We start from the raw sequence: 13,824 nt of genomic DNA on the forward strand, positions 1-13,824 counted from the left end.
GGTTTTGTGGCAATGAACTCCCTTAATTTTTGTCTATCTGCGAAAGTTTTTATTTCTCCATCGTATTTGAAGGATATTTTCGCTGGGTAGAGAATTCTCGGCTGTAGATTTTTGTCCTTCAGATTTTTGAATATATCATTCCACTCTCTTCTAGCCTGTAAAGTTTCTGCTGAGAAATCTGCTGATAGCCTGATGGGGGTTCCTTTGTAGGTTAGTTTCTTTTGCCTGGCTGTCCTTAGTATTTTCTCCTTGTTGTTGACTTTTGCTAGCTTCACTACTATATGGCGTGGAGTTGGTCTTCTTGCATTGATAAAGTTTGGAGATCTATTGGCTTCTGTCACCTGAAGATCCATCTCCCTCACCAGATTTGGGAAGTTCTCAGCCATTATTTCTTTGAATAGGCTTTCTGCCCCTTTCTCCTTCTCTTCTCCCTCTGGTATACCTATAATCCTTACGTTGCATCTCCTAATTGTGTCTGATAATTCTTGGAGAGTTTCTTCATTTCTTTTTAGTCTTGCTTCTCTCTCCTCCTCTGCCTGCAGCAATTCTATATTGCCATCTTCCAAATTGCTAATTCTTTCCTCCATATTATCGGCCCTACTGTTCAGAGCATCTAGATTTTTCTTAATCTCCTCTATTGTGTTCTTCATTTCCAATATTTCTGTTTGGTTCTTCTTTATCGTATCAAACTCTTTTGTGACATAGCTCCTGAACTCGTTGAGTTGACGGTCAGAACTCTCTCTTAACTCATTGAGAATTTTAATGATGGCTGTTTTGAAGTCATCATCATTTAGGTTATATATCTCATTTTCTTTGGGATTGTTTTCTGTGTATTTGTTACTTTCTTTCTGTTCTGGAGATTTAATGTATTTTTTCATATTGCTTGATGTTGATTTGTGCCTCCGCATGGAGATAGAGTTTAGTTGCTCCTTTCACTTGTTTCAGCTGCTGCGGTGGGGGAGCAGCTGTTTATACTGCACCAACCAGGAACCCTGTCCGCAGTTGCTAACTGGGCCTGGGCCCCTCCTCATAGCCACAGTGGCCCTTTGGATTCCCTCCTCTGCTGTGGGGGCCGTCACAGGGGGGCTTCAGGCTGCTGGTGCCTACTGTTGCAGCCCACCTAGATGTGCTCTCTCCTTGGGGTCTGCAACGGTGTTATGGGCTTTTCCAGCGGCCAGGGGTGGGATCACTTATATTTGTCGCTCCGTTGCTGTTGGCACCCACAAAATCTCACTTGTCCTCTATGGGTCGTAGGAGAGCTATTGGCATCTTCTACAGTCTGTGGTTAGTTCACCTAGCTATGCTGCTTTTGCCCTGGGGTCTTCCAGCCTTGTGGCTGGTGGCTGGGTGCCTTCTACTGGTGCGGTGCAGAAGCTTTCCCTAAGGCTGCTGTGAGCCTGTAGGGTTTCCCCCTAGGCTACGAAGCTGGGTCTCTGGAACTCCCCCCAGCCCCAGTCCTCTCCGAGATCTCTGGCTATCCCTAGACCCACGGGGCGGGCAACGGCAGCTGGGGGTCGCCCCGCCCTCTGGGATTCTCTCCGGGCCTCTCCCGGAGCCGTGAAGGCTCGGCGTGGCCCCTCTGCTAATGGCAGACAGAGGGTTTTGTCTGCTGCCCGGGCGGAACTCCGGCACTTCCCGTCCGGGTCGCAGAGCCGGCCTTTGAAACTTCCCCCAGCCCTGGTCCTCTCCGAGCTCTCCGGCTATCCCTAGTCCCACGGGGCAGGCAACGGCAGCTGGGAGACCTCCGTACCCTCAGCGACTCTCTCTGGGACCCTCCGGGCGCCGCGAACCCCCGGCGGGGACTCCCCGCCAATGGCGGGGAGAGACTCTCCCCGCGGGCTCAGGTGTGCAACTGCAAAGTTTCCCTCTGCGTTTAGGAGTAATTGCAGGGGGTTTAGGTAGGGTTCTGGTCACCTGTTTCCACCATCGCTCCTCTGTTGTGTGCTCGCTCCTGCCCTAGATGTGTGTAGATCCTCTGGGGGCGTCCGTTGGAAGAAAGCCGCTTGCGGGTACTAGGCTGCTCGTCGGGGTCGGAGAGTTTTCACCTATTTCCACATCCTCCCGGAGGAAAGTCCATCCGCCTTCCGATGTATAGTCGCGTGGGTCTCTCAGATGTCCTGAGATGCTGTCTGGATATCCTTTGTCAAGCGATAAGTGTCCAAATAATTGTAGACTCGAAGGGGGAGAGACAAAGAGGACTACTCACGGCGCCATCTTGGATCTCCCTGTATCCTAAGTACATTTGGGAAAAAGTCCATCTACTAATTCTTTTATTTTCCCACAAAAACTCAAATTCAGTGAGTATTCTGTAAAAGCTGACAGTGCATTGGCGGAGAGCCAGAGCCGAATTTGCAGTCAAGCTCTGGGCAGGCAGAGAGGGGCTGATCTGGTAGCTGTACTTGGTCTTCCTCTTGAGGATGCTGAACCTTGTTGGCAGTAGCAGCAATGTTCTCCAGTGTCTGAAAATGTGAAATTCCAATGTCCTAAAAACCCCACGAACACCATTCTGCATGAGGCAGCTCTAGTGAAGATAGAAAGAAAGCCCAGAAAACCACTGGACTTTGAGTACCGAAGTCATGGTCACTTTCCGAAATTCCATAGTAGCAGAAATAACATCTATAAAATGAAGATAATTCTTATGGGTCTGCTGTATGAAATAAATGAGAAAATATCTGTGAAACCACGTGCAGATCTAAAATAACTGTGGTGCAGACAATAAAGTTATACCTAAGTGTAGAAATGAGTTTAAAAAGTGCTTTCGTCCTGATGAATGAGACAAGACCAATGTTATTATCCCCATATTATGCAAAGCCATCTAGGTAGGAAGGGAAGGAGCCCCAAACACCAAACGTGTGTGTCTAGCTTTGGCAAGTCTAAATTTAGGTGCACCTAAAAACAGAGGCTCAATGTATATAAAGCAAAACTAACAAAACTGTACCACTTCACTTCACCTATCTAGGCATGCTTCTCAAAAACTGAAAAATCTGAAGAAAGTAGAAGGATGGAAATAACAAAGATAAGACCAACAATCAATGAAATAGAAAACAAACAAAGAGAGAACATCCATTGTATGGAATGTTATTCGGTGATTAACAAAAAAAAATGAAGTCCTGATGCATATTAGAACGTGGATGCACCTTGAAAATATGCTACATGAAAGAAGCCCAACACAAAAGGTCACATATTGTGTGACTCCATTATAGGAAATAGCCAGAACAGGCAAGTGCACAGAAATAGAAAGCAGATGAGTAGTTACTAGGGGCTGGGGGAAAAGGGTAGCGGGGAGTAATGGCTTAACGGATATGGGTTTCCTTTCGGGGTAAAGAAAATATTTTGGCACTAGATAGTGGTAATGGTTGTATAATATTGTGAATGTATTAAATGCCACCAAATTTATACTTTAAAATGGTTAAAATGGTGAATTTTATGTTATGTGAATTTTATCACAATAAAAAAACTTAGAGAAGCCAAAACATTCAAAAGTTGATCATTGAAAATACTAATAAAATTTATAAATCCCTAGTAAGACTGACACAGAGGGAGAGAGAGAGACGACAAATTCTAATGTTGAGAAATGAAGAAGAGACTATTACTACAGATCCTAAAGATGGTGAAAAAAAAGCATATTATTAACCACTTTATTCCACTCAATTTAGAAATTTAGATGGAAAGGATGAATTCCTAAACTTACCAAGATATACACAAGAAGAAACAGGAAATCTCAATGTTTTCATATTTATTAAAGAAATTGAATCTGTAATTTAAAATCTTCAGTTCCAGATAGCTTCACAAGTGAATTCTTCCAAACATTTAAAAAAGAAAAAATACTACATTTTACACACTCTTCACAAAACAGAAAAACTCTTTCTCAACTCTTTCAACAAGCCAATATAACCTTGATATGAAAACCTGACAAGTTAATTATAAGAAAGGAAAATTAAGATTACAAACCAATATTTATCATGAACATGGGCATTAATATCTTAAAGTATTAACCAACTGAAGCTACAATATATGCAAACAGATAATTTATTGTGACCAATAGGGTATATTCCCAGCACACAAGTTTGGCTTAAAGCTTTACACCAATTGTATAATTAACAGAGTAAAGGAGAAAAATGACCATCTCAATAGATGCAGAAAAAATATTTTTAAAAATTCAATACTCATTTATGATTTAAAAAAATCATAGTAAATTAGAAATAGAATGGAAATTTCTTAATCAGATAAAGAATAGCTACTAAATGTGGATAACTATAGCAAACATCATATTTGATGAGAAAGGAAGCTTTCCCAGTGACTGAGGAAGAGACAAGGACACTGACCATTATCACATATATTCACTATTAAACCAGAGGAAAAAGAAAAGAAATAAAAGATACCAAGATTGGAAAAGAAAATCTGAACACTCATTATTCACAGACAACATGATTGATATGTTGATAATCTAAACGACTTTACAGATAAATTATTAAAATTAACATGTGAATTTACCAAGGTAGCTAGCTACAGGATCAGTTTACAGAATCATTTCTTGTTGTATAGTATGGAATAATTAGAAAAAATAATTTTAAAAAGGGACTATCTATAATAGCATCAAAACTACTAAATTCTTAGGATCTAACAAAAGACATACAAAATCTCTACACAGAAAACGACGAAACACATACACCAACTTCAGTTACTGGAAGACTCAAATTTAGTGACGTCCACTATTCTCAAGTGATGGATACGTTCAGTGCAATCTCAATTAAAATCTTGGCAAAGTTTTGTAGTAATCGACAATCTGATTTTAAATTTAAACGAAAGTGCAAAAAGCCAAGAATAGCCATAAAAATGTTGAGGAAGAACAAATTTGGAGGATTTTACTACCTAAAATCAAGATTTATTATAAATATATTATTAAAACAATGTGACGTTAGTGCAATGATTGACAAATAATCTAGTGGAACAGAATAAAAAGTCCAGATATAAATCCACACATATGTGCTCACCTTATTTATGACAAAGTGCCACTGCAATGCTGTGGGGAAAGGATTTTCTTTTCAATAAATAATGTTCAATCATTTGGATATACATGTGGCCACAAATGAATCTTGCTCCCTACTCACAGGATACCCTCAAATATATTTCAGATAGATGATAAATCTAAATGTGGTAAATAAAATAATAAATCTTTTATAAGATAAAGAAGCACATTTCATAACCTACTCAAAGATTTCTTAAACAGGTACGCAAAGCTACATCCATAAAGAAAAATGTTGATAAATTGGATTTCATTAAAATTGCAAATTTTCTGGGCTGGCCCCATGGCCCAGTGGTTAAAGTTCTGCACGCTGTGCTTTGGCAGCCCCAGTTCATGGGTTTGGATCCTGGGCGTGGACCTATTCCACTCATCAAGCTATGCTGTGGCGGCATCCCACATACAAAATAGAGGAAGACTTGCACAGATGTTAGCTCAGGGCAAATCTTCCTCACCAAAAAATAAACAGACAAATAAGCAAATAAATTAGTAAATAAAATTGCAAATTTTCTATTCATCAAAAGAAATGATTGAGGGGCTGGCCCCGTGGCAGAGTGGTTAAGCTTGCACACTCTGCTTCAGCGGCCCAGGGTTTTGCTGGTTCAGATCCTGGGCACAGACCTAGCACCACTCATCAAGCCATGCTGAGGCAGCATACCACATAGCACAACCAGAGGGACCTACAACTAGAATATACAACTATGTACTGAGGGGCTTTGGGGAGAGGAAGAAGAAGGAAAAAAAAAAAGATTGGCAACAGATGCCAATCTCAAAAAAAAAAAAAAAAAACACGACTGAGAAATGAAAAGATTCACCAAAAAAATGGAAGAATATATTTTCAATACAAGTATCCACAAAGGACTCATATCTACAAATCAATAAGAAAAATAATGTCAACCCAATTTGAACATTCTCTGCACAAAACATGATTCCAAATGGCCAATGACCATAGGAAAATGTGTCTATTCCATTAGTCATCTAGGGATTGCAAATAAAAATCACAATGAGATATTCTTACATACTTGTCAGAATAGTTAAAATTAAATTAAATTAAATTAAAAAGATACAAAAACTGACAGTATTAACTGTTGGCAAGTAAGGGGAGCGACTAGAACTCTTCAGAGTTTTTAGTGAGAGAGTATGTTAGTACAACTACTTTGGAAAACTGCTTCTCAGTATCTACTAAAGCTGCCCATATGTGTACCCCGTTACCCAGTAGTTCCAGTTCTGCACACGTACCCAACAGAAATGTTTACACTGTGCATTAAAATATGTTCTACAAGAAAGCTTATTGCAGCTTAGTTCATAATATTAAAAAAACCCAGATGTAACATAAATGCCCATCAATAGTAGAATGGATAAATAAGTTGTGGTATATTTGTACAATGAAATACCATATACAACAAATGAGAAAAAATGAATTAATGCAGGGGTTGGCCTGGTGGTGCAGCATTTAAGTTTGCATGTTCCGCTTCAGCGGCCTGGGGTTTGCCAGTTCAGATCAGTTCAGGGTGCAGACCTACACACCACTTGCCAAGCCATGCTGTGGCAGGCATCTCACACATAAACTGGAGGAAGATGGGCACGGACGTTAGCTCAGGGCTAATATTTCTCAAAAAGAATTAATGCAGCATGCTACAACAGAGGCTTATGACAACAATATTTTATTTATTGCTCATGCTACGTGTCCATTGTGGTTGGCTGTAGCTCTGTCTCCTATCATCACCAACCCAGGATCCAACCTGGGAGGGCAGACTGTATCTAGAAAATTACCAGTTTTCAGGCAAAGAGAGAAGAGACACAGTGAAATACATACTGGCTCTTAAAATTTCTGGAAGTGACATATGCTACTTCTGCCAACATTTCATTGGCCAGACTAAGTCATACAGCCACTCTTCAGTTCAACCACACAGAGCTGTTGAGAGTAGCCCACTGAGAGTAGCACAGCAAGAAGAGAACAAAGTTATTTGAGCAACAGTTATCCAATCTGCCACAGGGGCTATGAAAGTGAGTATCTGGCTTCTCTCTTGGACAAATGGGAATCATTTTGAATCTCTGTGTCTGATTCCTCAGAAGTAGAGGCTGAGAGAGGATTTCAGAAACACATGAGTTAATGAGCTAGTGCTTATCAGGAAAAATCCTGGAAAGGAGTGAGGGTAGCAAGATAAAGGTAGGAAAAGAACCAAAACAAACCTGCTAATGATAGGGCACTTTTGATTTTATTATTTCTATTTAATTATGTATGTATTGTGTGTGTTTATGTGTGTGACTTTTAGCATATGATGTGATTGTTTTGAATGCTAGTGGGCTTCTCTAGAATCTATCCATAAGCAATTTATTTTCCAAAGATCTTGAGTTTACGTTCTACCCACAATCTTCAGATTCACTGCGGAAGACGCTATTTTTTCTGTAGTGGAAATTGCTAACGGTCCACAGAATGCTCCATCTGCACTTCATTAAGGTTTTACTTCTTAATGGAATCAATGACATTCTACAGGTTTCTATGATTCACCAGTTAGCTCTTAGAAACCACAGGGCTCCTCTGGTGGACAAAGCCCAGAGCTCAATGAACACAGTTTTATGTTAAGTATTCAATTCTCCATTTCCCAAAGTCATCCCTGATAGGCTGAGCTTTTTCTGCTATGTCTGTTCTAGAGACTATCAAACTGAGTGTGTTAAAAATTTCTACTACATTCTCTGCTAATACTAAAGCACATTTCTCTTAGTTTCCCTCAACTGGATGACTTGCCCTTGACTGTGCTAATTATCATCTTCCATATCTCCAGTAAATTGCTTTTCTAAATAATCTAATTTCTTGGGAAAAATGAGTTTGGGCCAATGCTTTTCTTGGTAAAGACAAATTTCTACAGTATCATGACAAACGATATGAACACAAGTACATCAATAATACTGAGTGTGCACCCAGGTCTTACTTCTGTGATGGTGAGGTGGAGACACTAAATCAGCACCTTCTCTCTCTTTTCCAGCATCATTTGGGTGTAGTGTTTAAACCCCTGGATACATATTAGAATCCCATAGGGAGATTTTATAAAATACTGATGCACAAACCCCAATTGGGGGGAGATGGTGGAACTCTACTCTTCTGTGCCTTCCTGCCCTATGGAGGTAGAAACTAGAACCTATATTTCCCTAACTCCCTTGCAGCCACAGTACTGGAAGTGATTTTGTGTCTGTAAATCAAAATGCCTTGAGCAAAACTCAAATTTGAAACTGACTGAGTAAAGAGACAGTATGGCAAGCATCTGTTTTGCTAGTGTGGACCTTGGCTGCAGATGAAACTCTGAATCCTGCAGTTCTTATGATTCCTTGAGTTCTGGGTCTTACTTTTGTGGCTGCAACTCTCTAGTCTCCTACCAATGATACATAAGGTTTCCTATATCCCCCGCTTCCCATCAACTCTTGGCAATATGGAGCCTTTTAATTTTTGCTAGTCTAATGGGTATAAAGTAACTTGAGTGCTGTTTTAATTAACACTTCTCTGATTACTGAAGATTCGGAGGATCTTTTCATGTGTTTCATTTTTTCTCCTCTTCTGTAAATTGCCTCTTCACACCATTTGGCTCTTATTCCTTGAGGTTACTATCTTCTCTTTGTCATTCTCAAGAGTTCCTAATATATTCTACCCATTAATACCTCATCAGTTTAACATTGCAAATACTTCTCATTCTGATTTTCATCTATTATCTTTGTCAATAGTGTTCTTCCCTGAATGGAAATCCTTAATTTTGATGACTCAAATTCAATTAAGTTTTTGTCTTAGGGTTTATATTTTTTAAATTTTGTTTCAGACGTCCTTCCCTATCCTTAGATCATAAAGATGCTCTCTTACATTGTTTTCTATTAACTGTAAAGGTTACAGACCCTTGTTTAGTAGTTGATGTTGGTTAGGACACAGCTTTATTCCCTTCCATAGAGTGAGTCCATTCTCCCAATGCCATCTCCTAAACAAACATCCTTTCCCTATTAATTGGTTCTATTAGCTTTATCTTACTTTAATTCCTCAAAGAGAAATATGTCTGAAATCTCTATTCTATTCCCTTGATCTATAGGTTTTTTTCTTGCACAAATACTAAATTGTTTTTATTATTAGGGCTACATCTGCCCTTAATTTTTATTTTCTGAAGTTGACTTAGCTGTTGTGAAAAATCTATTGTGAGATATATTGTATATACCTAAGAGTATATAAAATACATATATACAGTTATAGAATAATTATGAAGGAAATATTAATGTAAACCACCATCCAGGTCAGGAAACATAATACTGCCAGCACCCCAGAATTTTCCCCATGTATTGTCCTCTGACCACAATCCCCACCTACCCTAGAGGCAACCACTACCCTAACTTTTGTGATAACTCCCCAATAAAAGCATACTACATGTATTCACTTTTGTTTCCTTTAGCGCAACATTGTTTTGTGAAATTCGTCCATGTTGCATGTAGCTGTAGTTGTGGTATAAATTGCTGTATAGTATTTCATTGTATGAATTTACTATAATTTATTTATCCATTTCAACTTTATCCACACTTGATTTTCTCCAGTTTTTAGTTTCTTTTAATGTGAATTTTTTTTTTAATTAACGTGATGTCTTTAATGGTTATAGAGCTGTCATGATTTCCAGACTCTTCTTGGGTCAGTTTAAGGAACTAGGGTAGACGACACTAGCTACCTACCCAAACCCCTCCTTTCTGAGCACAAGGCTGCCCAGCTGAACTAAATTTCCCAGGCTCCCTTCCAGTTAGGTATAGCCGTATGACTACGCTCTTATTAAGAGAATGTCAGTGGAAGCAGTTTGTGCCATTTTTAGAGTGAGCCTGAAGACATTTGGCATATCTTCTTACACTCTCTTCCCCATTTCCATGGGATGGAATCCAATATGATGGAATCCAATCTGATGATTGATCATGAAGATGAAAATGCTCTACAGAACACTTGCAACCACGTGAAAACTGCTGGACCCTGAAGTACCACAAGGATCAGAATTTTCACACTGATCTGTCTCAGGAACAGTCATCTGAGATCGCTTATGTGAAAGAGATGATAAATAATTTTTTTAAATTAGCAAACACTTATATAATACTGGCACGTAATAAGCACTGTTCTAAGTTTTACCTATACTAGCTCTTTTAAACCTCTTAGCAACCCTAAGTGGTAGTTACTATTACTACCTCAATTTTAAAGATGAGAAAACTGAGACACAGAGAAGACCAGAGTTGCACTGAACTGAGTGCAACTGAACTGAGATTCAAATCCAGGAAATTGGGCTCCCCAATCTGCGCTCTTACCCACTAAGAGGTACTGTACTGCCTTTCCACAAGATTTATATTCTTTAAGCCACTATCTTTGAGGTCACTTTGTTACAACAGCTTAGCATGACCTTAAAAATATAGAAATTTGAACCTAGAAGTGGGGTTCTAAAAATAACCTTAAATATGTGGTTGGACTAGAGTTGAGGAAACAGATATCACAGGCTGGAAAGCTAGAGACCCTTGTAACGTCATCACAAAAATATTTAATAAAATTGTTTCCTGCAGTAAATTGAAAGGCGGGCCATTTACCCAGAGAGCAACCAGAACGTTGATGTGTGCTGGTTGTTCCTTGATGTCTTTAGTACAGGACATTAAGAAAATTAGGTACCCAGGTAAGAACTAGTGGGCATAAAGCAGAAGGCTATAGAGAAAGTCTGGCAATTTGGTTCTGTGCCCCAACAGCAGGAGGCAAGATTGCCACAGCTCATAGTCTTTCCAAAAGCCTCCCAACTAGGAAAGCCAAGGGATTCAGCACTGCGGAAGATTATATTAATGGTGTTGCCTTTATGCATTCACTCAGATGTCCTTAAAGGAGACAGCATTTAAATGAGGGGGAGAGAAATCGGTAGACTTGGAAACCAGGAAGTAAAGTAGGCTTAAAAACTACGCTCCAGAAAGAAACCTGAGTGTTGTTGCTGGCACATGGCATGGACTGGAAACAAACAGATGCAGAAGCCTATTGAATTTCTAAGGTTCTTATATTTCAAAAGCAACCACAGCTTGGCCTGAAAATGTCCTCAGACTCTCAAACCTATACCTGTAGGTAGGAAGCTACTAAAATCACAGAGTTTTTCCAAGACCCACTTCAGATGTGGCCTTAAAGCGTAACCCAGCAGGAAGAATTCCCAAGGGGCAAAATTTGGAATCATGGGAAAGTACACCACTGCCAAGACAGGGAGCCTTCTCAATTTCTCTCTGGTGGAATAATCTCATTGCTATGGGCCAGTGACCACTTCTGGTTCTAGTAACTGCTTCTACCCCTTATCGCTTCAAACCTAAGGTCGGAAAGAGTCCCTGGCCTTCTTCCCACCCAATCTCCCCAACTCCATAGCTAGCACTAAAGTGTTGTACTGTATTTTCCTTTAATCTTCCCACCCTGTGTCAATAGTTCCCGTAAAGAACTTCCCTCAATAGCCCTGTTTGAGTGTGCCTTCTCTTTCCTCCAAGATCCAGACCAGTGATGTCTCTGAATGGCTCCACCAAGGGAAGCTACGCCATCAATCACCCTCCTGAGGACTAGAAAATGAAAGAGAAATAAACGTGCTTTTTTTGTGTGTGTGAGGCACTGCACTTTTTGTTCTATATGTTACAGTAGTTTTAGCCTTACCCTAATTAATAGTGTATGTTTTTGCTAGGGGTCTGTTCTTTTCCTAAGAAGTTCAAATTTATTGGCATAAAGTAGTTTATCAACTCCTCTTATCTCTCTATGTTTATAGTATCTGCATGTCTTATTTCTCATTTCTAACATTGGATAATTGAGCCATCCTTTTTCTTGATAAGACTCACTAGATGTGTATTAGTTTTTATTAATCTTTTTAAAGAATGAACTTTTGGCTTTTGTTGACTCTCTATATTATATGTGGTTTTCTGTTTCATTAGTTGGCTGATTATCATAACAAATTACTCCAGAACTTAGCATTTTAAAACAATCAGAAACTTTTATCATGATGCACAGTTTTTGTGAGCAAGGTAGAAATGGCAATGTTTTTATATAACCTAGTATCGGCAGTCACACATCACCACTTCTAGAATATCCCATTGATTACACAGGTCAGCCATATTTGATGTGGGAGGGGACTATGCCAGGGAATGAATAGGAGGAAGTAAGGATCTTTGGGGGCCATCTTGGAACTGTGTACCACATTGGATTTTGCTCTTATCTTCAGTATTTTCCTTCCTGAACTCAGCTATCCCTAATCATCACCTTAGTATCCCCACCTCTGATAACTTACAGTAACATGCTGAATAACAACATTTCAGTCGATGACAGATTGCATATACAATGGTGATCTCATAAAATTAGTACTATGTAGCCTAGGGGTGTAGTAGGCTATACCATCTAGGTTTGTATAAGTACACTCTATGATGTTTGCACAATGATAAAATCACCTAACATCTCATTTCTCAGAATGTGTCCCCATTCTTAAGTGATGCATGACTGTAAACAGAAAGACTAGGAAAGGGAAGACAATGAATCGGCAAAAGGCAGCATTTATTGTGAGGGGCAATCCTGTCAGCGACTAATTGCCCCAAGGAACTCAAGGGAGGTTTCAGAGCTTTTAACTGTTTCACCAAATCGTTTTTTTGTTAAGAGATGCACTCACCAATCACTCTGAACCAGAGAAGCCCCACCCCGAGAGCAGCACCTGCACAGCTGAACCAAGTGAGGGCCCAAAGCTGCCCTTCATTTTAATACTAAAATCTCTGTCCCAGAAGCAGGCTAAGCGTTATTACCATAATATGCGATATATGTGGAAGCCTGAGCCTGTGCAAGCGAATACCCATCTCTCCCTTTTGACTATTCATTCCCAACCAAAATAAAACGCCCCTGCTTTCCCATGCTTGGAAAGCCATGGCTTTGGGAAATAATTCCCTGTGAGCTCCTTCTTTGCAGGAAATAAACTTTACTTTGTGTGATAACTACTGGTGAAGGTTCTGATTTTAACTTACCAAGAAGTAGACTTACTTTGGTTCCATAACAATCCCTCGCTTTCCCAAGCCAAGTGAGGGAAGGGGCTCAAGATAATCACGTAAGGATTTGGAGTGCCTATACGAACGTGAAGCCCAGAGCCTGTGGCCCTCCCTGTGAAAGGACACATTGGTCTCTCAGCAATCAGATCCCCCAAATCTCTCCGGGAGCTTTATCATCCAGCCTTCCCTAGTTTGGCCTGGGGAGAATGCAGGGCAGGGCCAATTCTCAGGGACCCACCAGCACCTAAAGGCCCTTAGACTTTCAATCTCTGGCTCTTCGCGTTCTCTCTAGTTTGGTAAACTTTGTCTAATCTAGTAGGTGTAAGGGTTAGGGACAGAAAAACAAGACTATTATACCTGCTTTTAGTTATTTCTTTCTGTGTCCCCCCCATGGTTAGGCTTTTGAAACTTAAAATCGGAGAACTGACTATAACATTCTGCCGAGACATTCTTCCCCTGAAGCAACGCAAACTACAATCTTACTGTCTAAATCAGAAAAGGGGTTACATGGCCTAAAAAGTAGAATTTCACCCTGCTACAAAACTTTTCAGCAAAACTTACATCTAACTGAGCAAAATTCTTTAGGAAATAAAAAGGCCTCTCCAGAAGAGGAAAAAAAAATCAACCAACCACTGCCCAATAAAAGTCACAAAAAGGGAAGGGGGCGGGGCACTTGGCTATACTGATTTCCATCAATGATTTTCTAAATGTTGTCTTGGTTTTTGACCGAGAAAGGGACACTTCTATTTTTTCTCCTCAAACTAAGGTTTAGACAGGAA

General features: G+C 39.9%; 1 long non-coding RNA gene across 1 annotated transcript; it reads right to left on the reverse strand.

Annotated features, from left to right (window-relative positions):
- Nucleotides 1-3,721: 3,721 nt before the first annotated feature.
- On the reverse strand, nt 3,722-5,148 carry LOC139083029 (uncharacterized). Its single transcript, XR_011539524.1, has 2 exons — nt 4,995-5,148; nt 3,722-3,799 (listed from the first exon to the last, which is right to left on the reverse strand). It is a non-coding gene; the product is annotated as an uncharacterized lncRNA (long non-coding RNA).
- Between the last annotated feature and the right edge of the window lie 8,676 nt (nt 5,149-13,824).

The sequence above is a fragment of the Equus przewalskii genome, chromosome 4 (genome assembly GCF_037783145.1).
Source record: "Equus przewalskii isolate Varuska chromosome 4, EquPr2, whole genome shotgun sequence".
NCBI classification, from domain to species: Eukaryota; Metazoa; Chordata; class Mammalia; order Perissodactyla; family Equidae; genus Equus; species Equus przewalskii.